A 15,115-nucleotide genomic window follows, 5' to 3' on the forward strand; every position below is an offset into this window, starting at 1 on the left:
GCACAAAGGACACGGTATTTCTCTTGAACATATTACTAACATCATAAAAGCACAACAGTTATTAGTCTAGGGGCCTTACCATTTTGATATTCATGTACTTGATGTAAATAATCAGTATTAATGTGAAATTTCTAGGTTATAATGTATGAGTTGTTAATTTATACGGTTATTTTTGTGAACTCGTGGGATTAGTGGGGCCACGCCCACGTGAGTAGCTGCAAGCAGCACGGAAGAAAGTCACGTGAAGAGACGTCGTGGGGTCCCTAGGGTTGGCCCACGAACCGCACACTAGTGGAAAATCATGTATCGCTGACGGCAACAACGCTGACGGGAGTTTCCCGTCAGCGATGTTTATATCGCTGACGAGGCTGCGGGGGAATTCCCTGTCAGCGGGAAAGTTGCCCGTCGACAATTGAGTTATACCCGTCTGATGTTATTGTTTGTGGTGAAAATTGCAGTAAAAAAGACAATGAAGGAAAATTTGAATTTGTATTCCCTTTAAGCTCAATTACAATTGGATTTCCTGCGTTACAAAAGAAGAAAGAATCGATCTGGATTCTCCCTTTTGTTTAAACTCTGGGTTCTTCACAGTGCGATGAGAATGCCTGCCCTCGAATCCCGTGTCGAGTTCTTGCTCTCGTTGACCGATCCGATGTCTTGTTTCCTGGAATGTAGTCTCTCCCCACGATTTGACGCTTGTGGAGAACTCATGACGAGTTAAACTCCTATGAAAGAGTTGATTTATACCGAAAGTCGGTTAAGCCAAGGATGAAGAAGATCTTTGTTGTCGATCTCCAAAGCTCAACCGAGGATGAAGGACCTCTTTTTGCTGCCAAGAAGTTCCAACAGACCGAGCTCGAAAGATCCCACCCTAATTGATTATCCAAAATCTGATCCTTAACTCTGTTGAGTTTGTTGTTATTATCAGGGAATTAAGGGGTGTAACGCCACCTCCTTAATTCGCGATCCTATAGTGGGGCTAAAAATGGGAAAAAAAAATTGTTATGGTTAAAAAAAACCGGCCCCCAGTTGAAAGTCACTCCTGAGTGGAGTTTGTTGATCCGTCAGAATCGTGGAAACGGTTTTGAAACTGTTGGAACTCGTGTTTGAACGAGTAAACGGCAGATTCCTGGCATTTCTGGCATGAATTCTGTGTCAAAAAGCAGTGTCTGGAAGCTTGCAAAACGGCAGTGATTGGAAGCGATGCGTTTGCAACGGATGAAACTTGTGTTTGGCAGCGTAATAGAGCTGGCGTTGGGGCAGCGCTTGGAGCTAGCGTTGGGCACGATATTGGAGCTGCCGTTGTGCAGGGCGATGTTTGAGCCGCGTCGGGCAGTCGATGTTGAGCTTGCGTCCGGGCAGCGGCTTGGGGGCTGCCGTTGGGCAGGCGATATTGAGCGCGCGGGGCAGCCATGTTGAGCTGGGCGTCGGGACAGCGATTGTTGAGCTGGCGTCGGGCAGCGATGTTGAGCCCTGCGTCCAGTGGCGGATTTAAAACTGGCCGTTTGCAACTTTTTGGAGTGTATTTGAGCTGGTTTCGTGCTATGAATCATGGCGGGCACTTGATGCTGGTACGGCCGGGGAAGGAACTTCCACGTCTTGATTTGATTGAGACTAATCGGATTTGTAGTCTCTTCTGTCGAAGCGTTGCAAGACGTCATTTTTAATCTTTAGCTTTAGCGTCTTTGATATGCAAGAGGTCGTCAGAATTGTAACCTCATCGATGTTGATGGTGAAGGCTATTAAACTAGAGCTCTCATCGGTTGTCGTGAAGGTCGTCAAGATTGTAACCTTCCAGGCGACTACGTGAAAGTCTTAAATTGTAGCCTCTGGAAGTCCCGTCAGATTGTAACTTCGCATCATCGGTGTTTTTTTATGGGGAATCATCTAATCTATTGTGATTTTTGAACAAGCCTACAGACGCCCTCGCAAAGTTCGGAAAAGTTGCGGTTGACTGGGATCGAAATTTTCGGAATACTTTGGATCTCAACTCTGATTTCTTGGAGCTGTTGATCCCTTGTGGTAAAGGATTTGTTCTCTGCACTTGCTTCGAAGGCATCATGGTTGAAGGGATTTGCCACGTAGGACGCTGTGTGAAGGTATGCGCCAAATAATCCTGCTTCTGGAATGTGGGGGGTGGAACCCTGCATTTTGAACTGAGATGCGGGTTCTCAACCTTTGCAATGTTTTGAATTTGGACATCGGGTGTTGACCTCGGCGTTTCGATTTTGGCAATCGGCGAGGTCTGACACTCAAATGACGTTTTGACTTAAGACATGGCAAGTGGCTTTCCGTGCATTTTTGACTAAGTCTTTGATAGACTTGTCTTTGGCTCACTGTTTTAGTCTCGCTCACCATCCATTAAAGCTGATGGACCTGCAAACGTGCATAGGATTTTTGGCAAACCCTCAGCCATCAACCGGATTGATAAGCCTTTACCGACACCGTTTGAAGTCGGGCTAGCATGTGGGATGTGCCTAAGGTCCGTTCCACTATGTAACGTGTGCTAAGAGAAATGAAGCCCTCTTAGACTTGATGCTATGATTTTGAATACATAGACTTTGTCATTTCAGGAAACGACTAACCCGGCAACGGGCGTGTTAGGCGTAGGCCCTTACTCTTAATTAAGATCGAGATAGAAGTCGCCCCATACGTAAAAGGCATGATTTTGGTGCTACGCAATGTTGAGATACGAGACTTTGTCGTTATTTCTTCCTGTGTTACTTGAAACATCTGAAAGAAAAAGTTGGAACGCCAGAGGTGTAATATTAACCTGACATGAAAATTTTCACTTAGAGGAATTTTAGAAAATTTTTTTAGTATGCACTGGGATAAAACTTCAGAAAAATCTTTAATCCGGTGGGGATTTTAAATGACAATTGCTATTCTTGTTGAAGAAAGGATTAACAAGTTCATTGGGGGTTTGATGTTAAGAGGTGTGATGTTAACCTAAACAGTATTTTTATGGACCTATCGCTCCGTTGATGAGAGTTCGATAAGTGGAAAGTGTTGCGATCGGAGCAACTTTGAGGAGCCTATCGGCTCTATTGACGAGAGTCGATAAGTTGGATTTTGTCAGAGGTGTTTGATATTAACGTGACAAGAAGTTGCGATCGGAGCAACTTTGAGGACTTATCGGCATCTAAAGTTGGGAAAGAGTCGATAAGTTAATTGTCCAAGAGGTGTGTGTTATCATGACGGGGAATTTGTTGCGATCGGAGCAACTTTGTGGAATTATCAGCCTAATTGATGTAGATTTTGAAAATAAGTTTTGGGTTTTGTCAAGGTTTAGTGTTACGTGACGCGAATTTGTTGGATCGTTTTAGCAAACTTTGTGACTATCATCCTATTGATCGAGGATTGATAGTGGGTTTTGTAGAGGTTTATGTTAACGTGACAGATTTGTGTTTGGGCGATTGGAGCAACTTTGGAGACTTATCATCCTAATTGACGAGGATTGATAAGTGGATTTGTCAGGTATTGATCTGGGGAATTTTGTGGGCGATCGGAGCAACTTGCGTGGCATCATCATCCTACTGATGAGGATTGATAAGTGGGTTTTTGTCAGAGTTTAAGTGTTAACGCGACGGGAATTGTTTGCGATCCGGAGCACTTTGTGGACTTGATATCCTATTGATGAGGATTGATAATGGGGTTTTGTCAGAGGTTTAGTGTACGTGACAGGATTATGTGTTGCGATTGAGCACTTTGAGACTTTCATCCTATTGACGAGCGATGACTAAGTGGATTTGTCAGAAGGTAATGATGTTAACATGAACAGGAAATTTGTTGCGTATCGGAGGCAACTTTGTGGACTTATCCATCCTATTGGATGGAGGATTGATAAGTTGGGTTTTGTCAGAGGTTTAGTGTTAACGTGACAGGATTTGTGTTGCGTTGAGGCAACTTTGGAGACTTATCATCTATTGACGAGGATTGATATAGTGATTGTGTCAGAGGTATAATGTTAAACAGCTGAACAGGAATGTGTTCTTAGTGACTTGCACAAAGATTCTTAGGAATTAGCGTCCTCGCTGGGAAACTTGCTAGGCTGAGTTTATCACAAGGAACGAATGAGTTCCTATACCTGTGATTTGAACAAAGATTTTTGAACTTAGTATCTTGCTGGGGAAGATTTGCGATTTGAGGGGCATTTTGAGGACCTATCATCTTATTGAAAGCAGGAGTGATAGGTCTGATTGTCCAGAGTGTTAATTGTTAACGGACAAGTTGAGAGAGATGCGAGTGTGAATGCATACTCCGTGGGGATGATGATCGTCAGAAGTGTAAATGTTAACTTGACCGATGTGAAAGATTTATTACTCTAATCCAATGATTTCCAAGTAAGCAACGCTCCCAGTCTTGATTAAACTTAGCAGGGATAAAAAGAGGTAGACAAGGCACATCACCTAGTGAGGCACTATCCATAAGTGGAATAGAGGTCAGCATCATCCTGGTAGACCTTATCTGGTAAATTTAACTATCAGAGGTAACTGTTAACGAGGGTGATAAGTTTGTGGACCCCGCCATCCTACGTGAAGATGATTGTGGGAATTTGGAGGAAAAGGACTATCAGAGGTGACGGTTACGTGATAGTTTTGACCCACCATCCTACTTGAAGAGAATTGGTGGAGGAATTTGGAGGAAAAGGACTACAAGAGGTGATCATTAATGTGCATAGTTTGGTGGACCGGCCATCCCTACTAGAGAGGATTGGCTTCAGCGCCGTAGTATCCTTCTTCTTCTGACTGAAAAAGATTAGCTTGGTCCGATTGCTCAGGAGAAAGATTGGGCTTGTCCGATTGCTCGGGAGAATCCTGCCTACTTTGTTCCTCAGCTTATGCCTGGCAATAATCTTTTGAGCCTGTTCGCCTTGAGAGATAGTTGTCTCCAAGAACGACATTCTGCAACTCCGATTCGGGCCTAGGAAGGTGGTTGGCAAGTTTGTGCCGACAGGTTCTACTAAGGTAAGATCTGTGTCATAACCTGACGAACACAACGGAGAGGCCATGGTTCGAAACCTTTGAACGAAGGCCTTTGACGGACTTCGCCTCTCTTCTGCTTAGTGGCGAGAAGAGTATGGATGGAGACTTTCAGTATCCTCTTCCAAAGACTGACAGGAAGAGTCTATCTCCTAGATCGTGGCGCCACTTTGATACCGTCCGGCAGGATAGTTTCCTGAACGCCAATTCAAAAGGCAACTCCCTGAGGGTGCCAATGAACAATCGAGCCAGTATGTCGTTTGAAATATCACATTCCATAGTCTGTGACTTGAAATGATAGATATGTTGGTTCGGTGAATACCCGTGCCGTCAAAAAAGTTTGTAGCGTCGGGGCATGAACTCTGCACTTGATAGACTTCGAAATTTTGGAGGATAAGGGCTCTGGCTCCGCCATTGGCAGGATAAGACGTCTGACAGCTCCCTCTCTTGGAGCTCGTCTTTGGCCAATGGCATTGAGGCGGGTTTCCAATTCTTCCATTTTGATCGATTGATGGATATTTCTGGGCTCATTCTCGTCTCTCTTCCTTCATACAGAGGAAGATTTCCAGTTGTGGGCTCTTGTCAGAACGCGTGTCATCAACCATTTTTTCCTATCCCTTTGCTTGTGTGAGGTCGGGACGAAGCGTTTCTTTCCATTCGGAAGATTTTGCTGAGTGGCCGAATTTCTTGTCCTCTGAGATTTGGCCTTGTCTGTGACGAGTTGAGTCAACAGGGCCAGGAGTTCATTGATGCCTCTGCGATATTTGAGCATGGCCTCTTTTGCTCATCAAGTCTGTTCGCGAGATCTCATCGGTTTCCCGTCATATAAGCCGTAGCTCTCATGTTCAACAAAAGAGCTTGATGACTGGGACTCTGCAATGGCTGAGTGTTCATACATCGGGAGATTAGTTCCTGTTTGCTAACCTCCGAATAGTTAACAGGGGAGAATGGTTCCTGTTCGTGCCGATGTGCGTTGGTGAGACCCTTCAAACCTCGTAGCCGATTTCTCTCTGACTCGGCAAGCGACTTGTCCTCAGCAAAGTCTCGGAACTAGGACCTGCAGGCTTTCCTCTGCGACACATTGATAGTGGACAACTCAGGATTATTCGGTCTGTTCAAAGACTTCTCATGTGAGAACGCTCGTTGTTGGAGCAAAGCAACGTTCGTAAATTGGCGATACACCACAGTTTGGTCGCATATGAGGCAGCATTGATATGCCGAGAGACCGTAGGAATGACTTGTTGCATCGAGGTCTTTCTCTCGATATGAACTCTCTCAATCTGTTGTAAAAGATCGAGGAAAATACTCAGCTGATTGTGAGGTTTGAACTCGAAACCCCCATGTCCACGATTAGACAGGACTGGTTCTTGGTGAAGCAGGGATACTGGTTGAGATACTTTGAATCCATGGGACTTTTATATCCAGCCCTCAACGCAAGTCACGCTACGCATAAAGAAGGGAGGGTATCGTGGGTCCGCTGCCGTTCAGTGAGCCGGGGCCAGGGGTGGCGCGCCCGGTTTTTAATGTATCCTGCCAGGGGGTCCAGGGGATGGAATACCACCCGGCGGGGTTCGGGGCAAGCGCCCCGAAGCATGCCACGATATACACCAGGGTTCGGTATTGGAATTTGCCACCCGAACGCAATGCCTGAGCATCCAGGTGTTGCTGTGAAACGGGCAGTCCAGAGATCTGCTTTTTGGTTCTGAACGCATGCCTGAGAGTTGCATTTAGTTCAATGGAACGCACATCCTGAAGGCTGTCTTTTGACCTGTACAATGGCACCACTGCGGGCTGCGTTCAGCTCTTATTCAACAGAGCCTATGTTTGGGCTCATAGAACAGCGATGCTTGCGTTCTGAAGCAGAAAATGTAGAGCACCAGGTCGCGTTTAGGCTCTCAAACACGAAGCTCGTGTTGTTGACGATCGGCATCACCGAGATGTGCTCGTTCGTACGGGATATCCTCCTTCAGTCGAGCGATCGTTCTCTGGGCCTTTTTCCAAGGCTTTTGAAAGCGACACCTTCCAAACATCGTGGGATTCAACTGAGCCCCACTCCTTCTCGGCAGGAGGGGCTTGTTCAAGCAAATCTAAAATCCAAAAGGAGAGCACCTTCTTCGTGATTCGCAGAGAATTGGAGCTTCAGTCTCTTTGGAGACTTTGTGGATCTCGCGATAGCCTTGGGGCAAGGATCCGGAGGAGATGAGCCTCCTCAAACTTGGCTTGATCAAACTCTAGCCACGAGGTTTCGACGGTTGTTCCAGCTGAGATGAACATGCGAATTGTCGCCACCACTTCTCTTCAGAGAAGCTTGTCCCCGCGGAGTCGCCATCTTTTGTTGTAGGAAAATTTAACATAAAAAGAACAATGACAGGAAAATTGATTTGTATTCCTTTAATCTCATTTTTTATTAAGAATTGGATTTCCCTGGTTATCAAAAAAAGAGAAGAGAATGATCTGGATTCTCCCTTTGTTAAATCTGGTCTTCCACTGGTGGCGATGAGATGCCTCCCTCGGATGCTCGCGCTCGAGTTTGCTTCTCGTTGACAGATCCGATATCTTTTGTTTCACTGGAATATAGTTCTTCTCCTCACGATTTGACGGTGTGGAGAACTGTCTGAAACGAGTTTAAAACTCTAATGAAGAAGTTGATTTAAAACCGAAAGTCGTATAAGCCAAGGATGAAGAAGATCTTGTTGTCGATCTCCAAAGCTCCAACGGCTCTGATAAAAAGGATGAAGGATCCTCTTTTTGCGCCAAGAAGTTCCAAAACAGACCGGCTCGAAAGATCCCGCCCCTGATCTGATTATCCAAAATCCGATCCTTAACTCATGTTTGAGTTTGTGTTATTTATAGGGGATTAAGGGGTAATAACCACCTCCTTAATCGCATCGCCTGAAGTGGGTCTAAATGGATGTAACCGCCCACCTTTAAATCACTTCCTGATGGAGTTGTGAATCCCTCAGATCGTGAAACGGTTTTGAAAACTGTTCAACGTTCGGTGTTGAACGAGGTCAAACGCAGATCCTGCATTCTGGCATGAAATTCTGTGTCCAAACGCAGTGTCTGGAAGCTTGAACGCAGTGATTGGAAGCTGCGTTGGCAACGGATGAAAGCTGTCGTTTGGCAGGCGGTAATAGAGCTACGTTGTGTTTGTCACGCTTGGAGCTGGTTGGGCACGATATTGAGCTGCGTTGTGAAGCGATGTTGAGAAATGGGCGTTTGTTGCAGAGATGTTGAGCTGCGTCGGGCAGCGATGTTTGAGCTCGTCGGCAGCGCTTGGAGCTGCGTTGGTGCCAGCGATTATTGAGCTGGGCGTTTGTCAGGCGATGTGAGGCTGCGTTCGGGCAGCGATGTTGAGCTGCGTCGGGCAGCGATGTTGAGCTGCGTCGCCAGTGGCGATTTAAGGCGTTTGCAACTTTTGAGTTGTATTTGAGCTGCGTTCGTGCTATGAACCACGGGCGCATCTTGATGCGGTACGGCGGGAGAATTCCACGTCTGATTTGATGAGACCATTCGATTTGAGTCTCTTTCTGTCGGAAGCCGTTTTTTTTTGCAAAGATCGTCAATTTTGTAAGCTTTACTTTAGCTCTTTGATAATGCAAGAGTCGTCAAGATTGTAACTCTCGAATGTTGATGGTGAAGGCTATTAAACTAGAGCTCTCATCGGTTGTCGTGAAGGTCGTCAGATGTAACACTCGCGATCTACGTGAAAAGTCTTTAAATGTAGCCTTCTGGAAGTCGTCAGATTGTAACTTCCATCATGGTGTTTTTATGGATCATCTATCTACTTGTGAATTTTTGACCAGCGCTACAGTTAATCATGCCGACGGGAAATAAAAACATCGCTGACAGGGGAAGCCCGTTAGACGATGGTTGATATAAATTTAAAATCGATGCAGCCTCTCGTTCCCAAATTAAAAGCCTAATTGTACTCCGCCGCCGCTGCCTTGACTCCCTTCTGGCAGCTCTGACATCGGCCGCCGGCCTACCCCACTTCGGCCGTCGGCCGCCTCCGCCATCACCGCCTCGCGGTCGCCCTAGATCGCGATCTCCGTCACCTCCCACCTCCCTCTACCGACTCCACGCGCCGTGCGCCGATCTTAAAATAAAAATAGAACTTAATTGGAAATTTTGTCCTAAAAACACCATTAAATCTAATTAGTTTAGGAAAAAAGTTAAGATACTCTTCATTTATGAATACGCAGACAATGATAATAGAAAGTTGAGTTACAATTTTAAATATAATAATAATTTAAAAAACAAATGAGCGAAATTATGGATGCATGGATAAGAAATACTAATACCTTTCCAATGTAAAAAAAAAATGTATTGTTTTCCATTTAATTGATCTTTTTTAAAAATAATTTAAAAAGGTAAATAAATAAACATGGTGTGTGAAGAGGTGTCAAGTTTATTAACTTTAGCATTAATCATTATTAATAACAGATTACAAATAATATATGATAATATTACAGATTTTTGGTTTGTATTTAAAAATCTAGCAGCATATTTACTCCATGACATTAATTATAATTATAGTGCCCTAAGAAATAAAAATATTTTCTTAGTGTCTCTTAAAAATGTGGGCTAGACAATTTTCATACACCATGTTCTTGAACTTAAACTGTCAAATTCGATTAAAAATTTGGTGCAATCAAGCAGCAGTGAAAGTCACAAATAACGCTAGGGCCTCACAATTTAGTGGGCAGATGAGCTACATTAGACATAGAAAAATTATAATATAAATAATTAGTAGATGGAACTCATTTGTGGCTAATGTGCGAAAGACTAAAAGATATGTTTTTACTTTGAGAAGTACCAAGATTGAGGTAATCTTTCTAGTTATTTTGTGATTTAAATGTTGTAATCATTATTCATCAAAGATGATTTCCACATTACTGTTGAGTAAAATAGTATCCTTTATGTAGTTTAGATAATCTGTAATTGCATCTTAATTAAAATTAAGTTAGATTGAAAAGGATATAATTTAATGAAATGAATTTAATGTACCGCGAGAATCTACATGGAAATTTAATGTACCGTAATTTAAATACTTGTAACCTGCAGAAGGTTTATTAATCTACTTATTTTAAAAGGCATGCCTTGATATAAAATCAATGAGCATGCATGCATTTTTTTTTATTGGCGAGCCAGAGAAAAATGGAAGAGAGAGGGAGGGAAAGATTTCCAATTCACTACGAGTTCAGAAAGAGTTGATATTTTTATTTTAACTAAAATTCAAGCGTAAGAGAACTACATGAGGAAAAGAAGGTCATTCAAAATTTGAACCACAAGCCAGTTCTTAGATTAATTAGGAATTTCTCATCAACCTAAAATCCAAATTAAAAGAACTGCGAACAGGTATGATTTAGTGTATTCAAACATAATGAGTCTATTGTATCAAGAGAAGTACACCCACAGTAAATCAATTAGTTTCTCAATGAACGTTCTAACTAAACCGCAAATGAATTTCTCTGAAAAATGGAAACCGTTAACAGGAGCTACACAGCAATGCAAATAATCTGGTGGTGATAAAAATGTGTTCATCTAGTAATTCTATATAATAATTAGGAATTCATAAAGACCTTAATTACTCCTCCGGAGTGAGTTACTAAAGAAAATAACATATAAAGAAGTATCATGATCAAGTATCCTATGGATAATGGCCACTGATTAATCCTGAAATTTTACAAAACGAGTGCAGTAAAAATAAATTAATAAATTCTGCAATCAACTCATTTCGTAGCTAAAACTAGATAACATTTGCCAAAGAATAAAACCTTTTAATACACAAATGTTAGCAATGACCCAAATAGCCAAACGAAACCATATACCCTCAGGCCATTAATTTCTCTTCTATCGAAAAGCTAGAATAGGGCGGAGAAGACATACGTAGTGACAGAGCAGAAACGACGAGAAGAACGTTTGTTGTGAGAAGAGGGGGGAGGGGGGGAGCGTGGCACTAGAAATAGAGAGCAGCCCTGAGAGAGAGACGGGGTCAGGGGGGAGAGAGAGAGAGAGAGAGAGGAAAGAAGGCTGACGCATATAAAGAAGGACAACGAACGCGGCCTGGGGCAGCTAGCTGCAACCTACCGAGGAGAGAGGCGAGAGGAGACACAGAGTGATAGAGAGCGCGCCTCATCAGACAAAGGCAGCAGGAGCGCGGCTGCTGGACAACAATAACTTTACGCCTTTTTGAGACACAGAGAAGGACCATATAAAATGGGACCGCTGAGGCTGTCATTACCGCACTCCACATGTTTGGAATCATACGCTCACAAGCAGTGTTTCCCCCTAGGTCTCTATTTGGAACGTATAACATAATTTTGTTAGCCAACGTAATTGTTTTTATTGTGTTTTTTTTAACTAACAACTAAAAAAATAGAATTCGTTGGAAATTTGTCCGCACAAAGGCAGCATACTGATTAGTCTTAGGGAAAAAAATTAAAACTACTCTTCTATATAATGATCAAGCAGAACTATGATAAGCAATAATTGAGTTACAATTTTCAATAATAATAATTAAAACAAAAACAAAATGAGCGGATATAGATTCGCAGGATAAGGGTACTAAATTACCTTTTCCAAATGTAAAATTTATTGCTTTTTCCATTTTAATGTATCTATTTAAAAAAAATAAAAAAATTTTAAAAAAGTAAATAATTATAACAAGGTGGTGTGAAGAGGTTGTCAGTTAATTACTGTTAGCATTAATCATTATTATAAACAGATTGGAGATAATAGATATATTACAGATTTTGGTTTGTTTAAAATGTTTCTAGGCAAGTCACATTTACTCCTGACATTAATTATAATTATATCCTAGAAAATAATAAAAAAAAATTCTTAGTGTCATCTTTAAAAATGTGGCTAGAAATTTTTCAGAACTATCATGTTCTGAACTTAAACTAGTCAAATTCAGATTAAAGCAATTTGTGTCGAAATTGTTTGGGTCAAAAGTTGATAATTTCATTGGCTGAATCTATACAACTTTAGTCATTACAATTAAACTCAATAAACGAGAAAATGTCGATCTTTTATAAGATCTTCTTATACAATAAAAATACAAAAAGTAGCAACTCTTGCCAAGCAGCAGCAATAGACGTTTCATCCGCTGGCTTGCGTGGGATTCTTTGCCTGTGATGGGGACGTTAATAACGTGGACAGTCGCGGGATCAGATCCAGTGAGTAAGAAGATTGGTTATATAATGCTTTTACTTCACGAAGGTAAGTAATCCGCAGAAGCGGTGATCTGGACAAAGCAAGATCAGCAGCTCTCTCGAGATTTAAGACACTCTTAAATCTGGAGGAATAGGACGAGTCTCAAATCTCTCGAACTCCACTTTTTATGCATAGGAGAATCGCCAGATCGTAGCTAATCCTCTTTGAAATTCGTGGCTATGCACTCAGAAATACCGGCAACACCTCCCCCTCTTGATTTTTAGCCCTGAGAAATGACACCCCGAGCCCGTATTTATAGGCTTCGGATGCGGGTTTTTGAAATAAAAACAAGGAACCAACAAATCTCCGAGAGAATCCCGTGAAAAATCGGGAAAATCAACAGCTTTTGAATCGAAACGCCGAGACGTCAGCCCCGTGGCTCGGCCTTGGGCCGGGCCACCAAGCCACTGTCACTGGCTGGGGTCGTTTTTGTTGGCCCTATAGTTTTGATGATGATTTGGTCAAACAATTTATCGCTAATAGTTTTCAGTCTTTTATTGTTGTTTTCTTACAGGTAATTCAACACACGGCAATCAAGAGTTAAAGATTCAAGTTCATGTTGTGCCATTTACCTAGGTATAAGTTTAGTTGCTTACATATATCGTATTTAAATGTAAGTCAATATATGTACACTTAACACATTTTGAACGTTTATCTATCATACAAATATTTTTCATAAAGCTCTGTTACAATAGTGTTTTTTCATGTTTACAAGCTCACATACTTTATATATATATATATATGTATGTATGATATAAATATTATCGTATTACAAGCATATCTCAATTTAATATTCAGAGAAATATAGATTTTCTTGAACACTTTTTAAAAACGGAATTGTTCACAAACCGAAAATTGTTTTTCCAATGAAATCTTTCGAACAATGTTATTCATCGATTGGTAGGAAAAATTTGACAAAGTTTTACTATTTTAGAATTATTGATAATTTTTAAGTAATTTCAAAATAAACCCAAACCTGTCATATGTCATATATCAGTTGTGGTCGACGTCACGGTCGATCGCCAGCGGTTAATTTTTAAAGTCATGGCTTTTATGTGGACCATGGTCGACCGTTACGTCGACCGTTTTGATAACCCATCCAGAGACTTTCACGGTCGTTCGTCGTGCGGTTGACCACATGTCTTTTTTTATATTTGATTCTTTTTAAGATCTTTTGTTGGGCCTGCATGGCGATCGCGAGAATTTGCCACTGGTCGTATGCTGTCCGAATTCTATCATTGCTTTTTTAACGGCTATTTTTTTACAACGGGCTGTCTGAGGCTTTTGGTCTTTCTATTGGTTTTGGCTATATTTTTGAGTGGATATATTTATTTACCCGCATTTGCGTTCTCTTAATAATCCAAGTTTGTTTTTTAAACAAATCTTAATGTTTGTGTTTAAAGAGGCTGTTTTAAGCTGATTTTTTATTTTCATTCTGTTCAAAGTTTTCCTACTACAAGAAGAGGATTTTTGATCTCATCATCCTGGTGGGCAGCATAAACATGTACCAAAAAGGTTGGCAAGTGCACAATCCGTGTCAAGATTAAGTAAATTTAAGAATATCGATGCCACGCAGGAAGGTGTTTGTATGGTAGAAAATATAAAATTAGTTCTTTAATTTGTGTGCGTGACAAATAGGAGTGATAAGTGAATGTGATTGTTAAAGAGTATTGAGAGTAGTGAAATGGTGTGTAAATAGGTCAAAGTGTAAATGATAGTGATTGAAAAAAAGAATGAGTAATGATCAATAAAGTGAGAAGGAAATAAATTGAATGAAATCAAGACAAAAAAAATCAGAAGTGAAGACAAGAATTCTTATGAATATTAAATAGAAATGCAAGAAATTTAAAGATTGTATGCGATTCAATTATAGATTATTGGGTTTATATCTACAATTGAACCACTTTTAGAAAAAGGTGATTCCTAGAGGGTTCTTAGCCTAAAAGGCGAATCAATACAAAAATAATAATAAACAAAAAAAGAAAAACTAAACCCAAGAGGGTTTCTAGTGCCTAATGTGTTTTGTAATATAGTTAAGAAATAAAATTCTTATACTACAAAATTAAATTGTTGACAATAATTTTCTTGCTATAACTACATAAATAAATTGCAAAAGTAATTAAATGCAAGAAAATAAATTCTATTCTATAAGCAGAAATTAATCTAAGGCTATATTGAGGGTTCTAGGCTCTTGGTCTATTTAACAATGTAATAAATATTAATATATCTAATACAAGCATGAAAATAAATCTAACTAATTATAGCTAATAAAAGTAAAATATTAAAGAGAAGTGACAAAGAAATGCAGAACCTTCAATTAATTCTCTCATTCTTCATCTCAATTCTCTTCGATCCAATCAAAGAGAAGAAAGAGAAAAAATTTATAAGTGGGAAAATAATATTTATTTATTAATTGTAACAAATTAAGTTATAATTTTGGGAAGGCCTTCTCAATTTAAGTAAGTAGGGGCTCCTCGCTCTCGGGCAAAATGGAGTTACAAAGAATTTTCACACCCTAACCCTTCACTGCGCTTGGAGCTGCGTTGGGCAGCGATATTGAGCTGCGTTGTGCAGCGATGTTGAGCTGCGTCGGGCAGCGATGTTGAGCTGCGTCGGGCAGCGATGTTGAGCTGCGTCCAGTGGCGATTTAAGCTGCGTTTGCAACTTTTGGAGTTGTATTTGAGCTGCGTTCGTGGCTATGAACATGGCGCATCTTGATGCTGGTACGCGGGGAGGACTTCCACGTCTTGATTTGATGAGACTATCGATTTGTAGTCTCTTTCTGTCGAAGCGTTGCAAAGATCGTCATTTTGTAATCTTTACTTTAGCTCTTTGATATGCAAGAGTCGTCAGATTGTAACTCTCGATGTTGATGGTGAAGGCTATTAAACTAGAGCTCTCATCGGTTGTCG

The sequence above is a fragment of the Asparagus officinalis genome, chromosome 9 (assembly GCF_001876935.1).
Source record: "Asparagus officinalis chromosome 9, Aspof.V1, whole genome shotgun sequence".
Lineage (NCBI taxonomy): Eukaryota > Viridiplantae > Streptophyta > Magnoliopsida > Asparagales > Asparagaceae > Asparagus > Asparagus officinalis.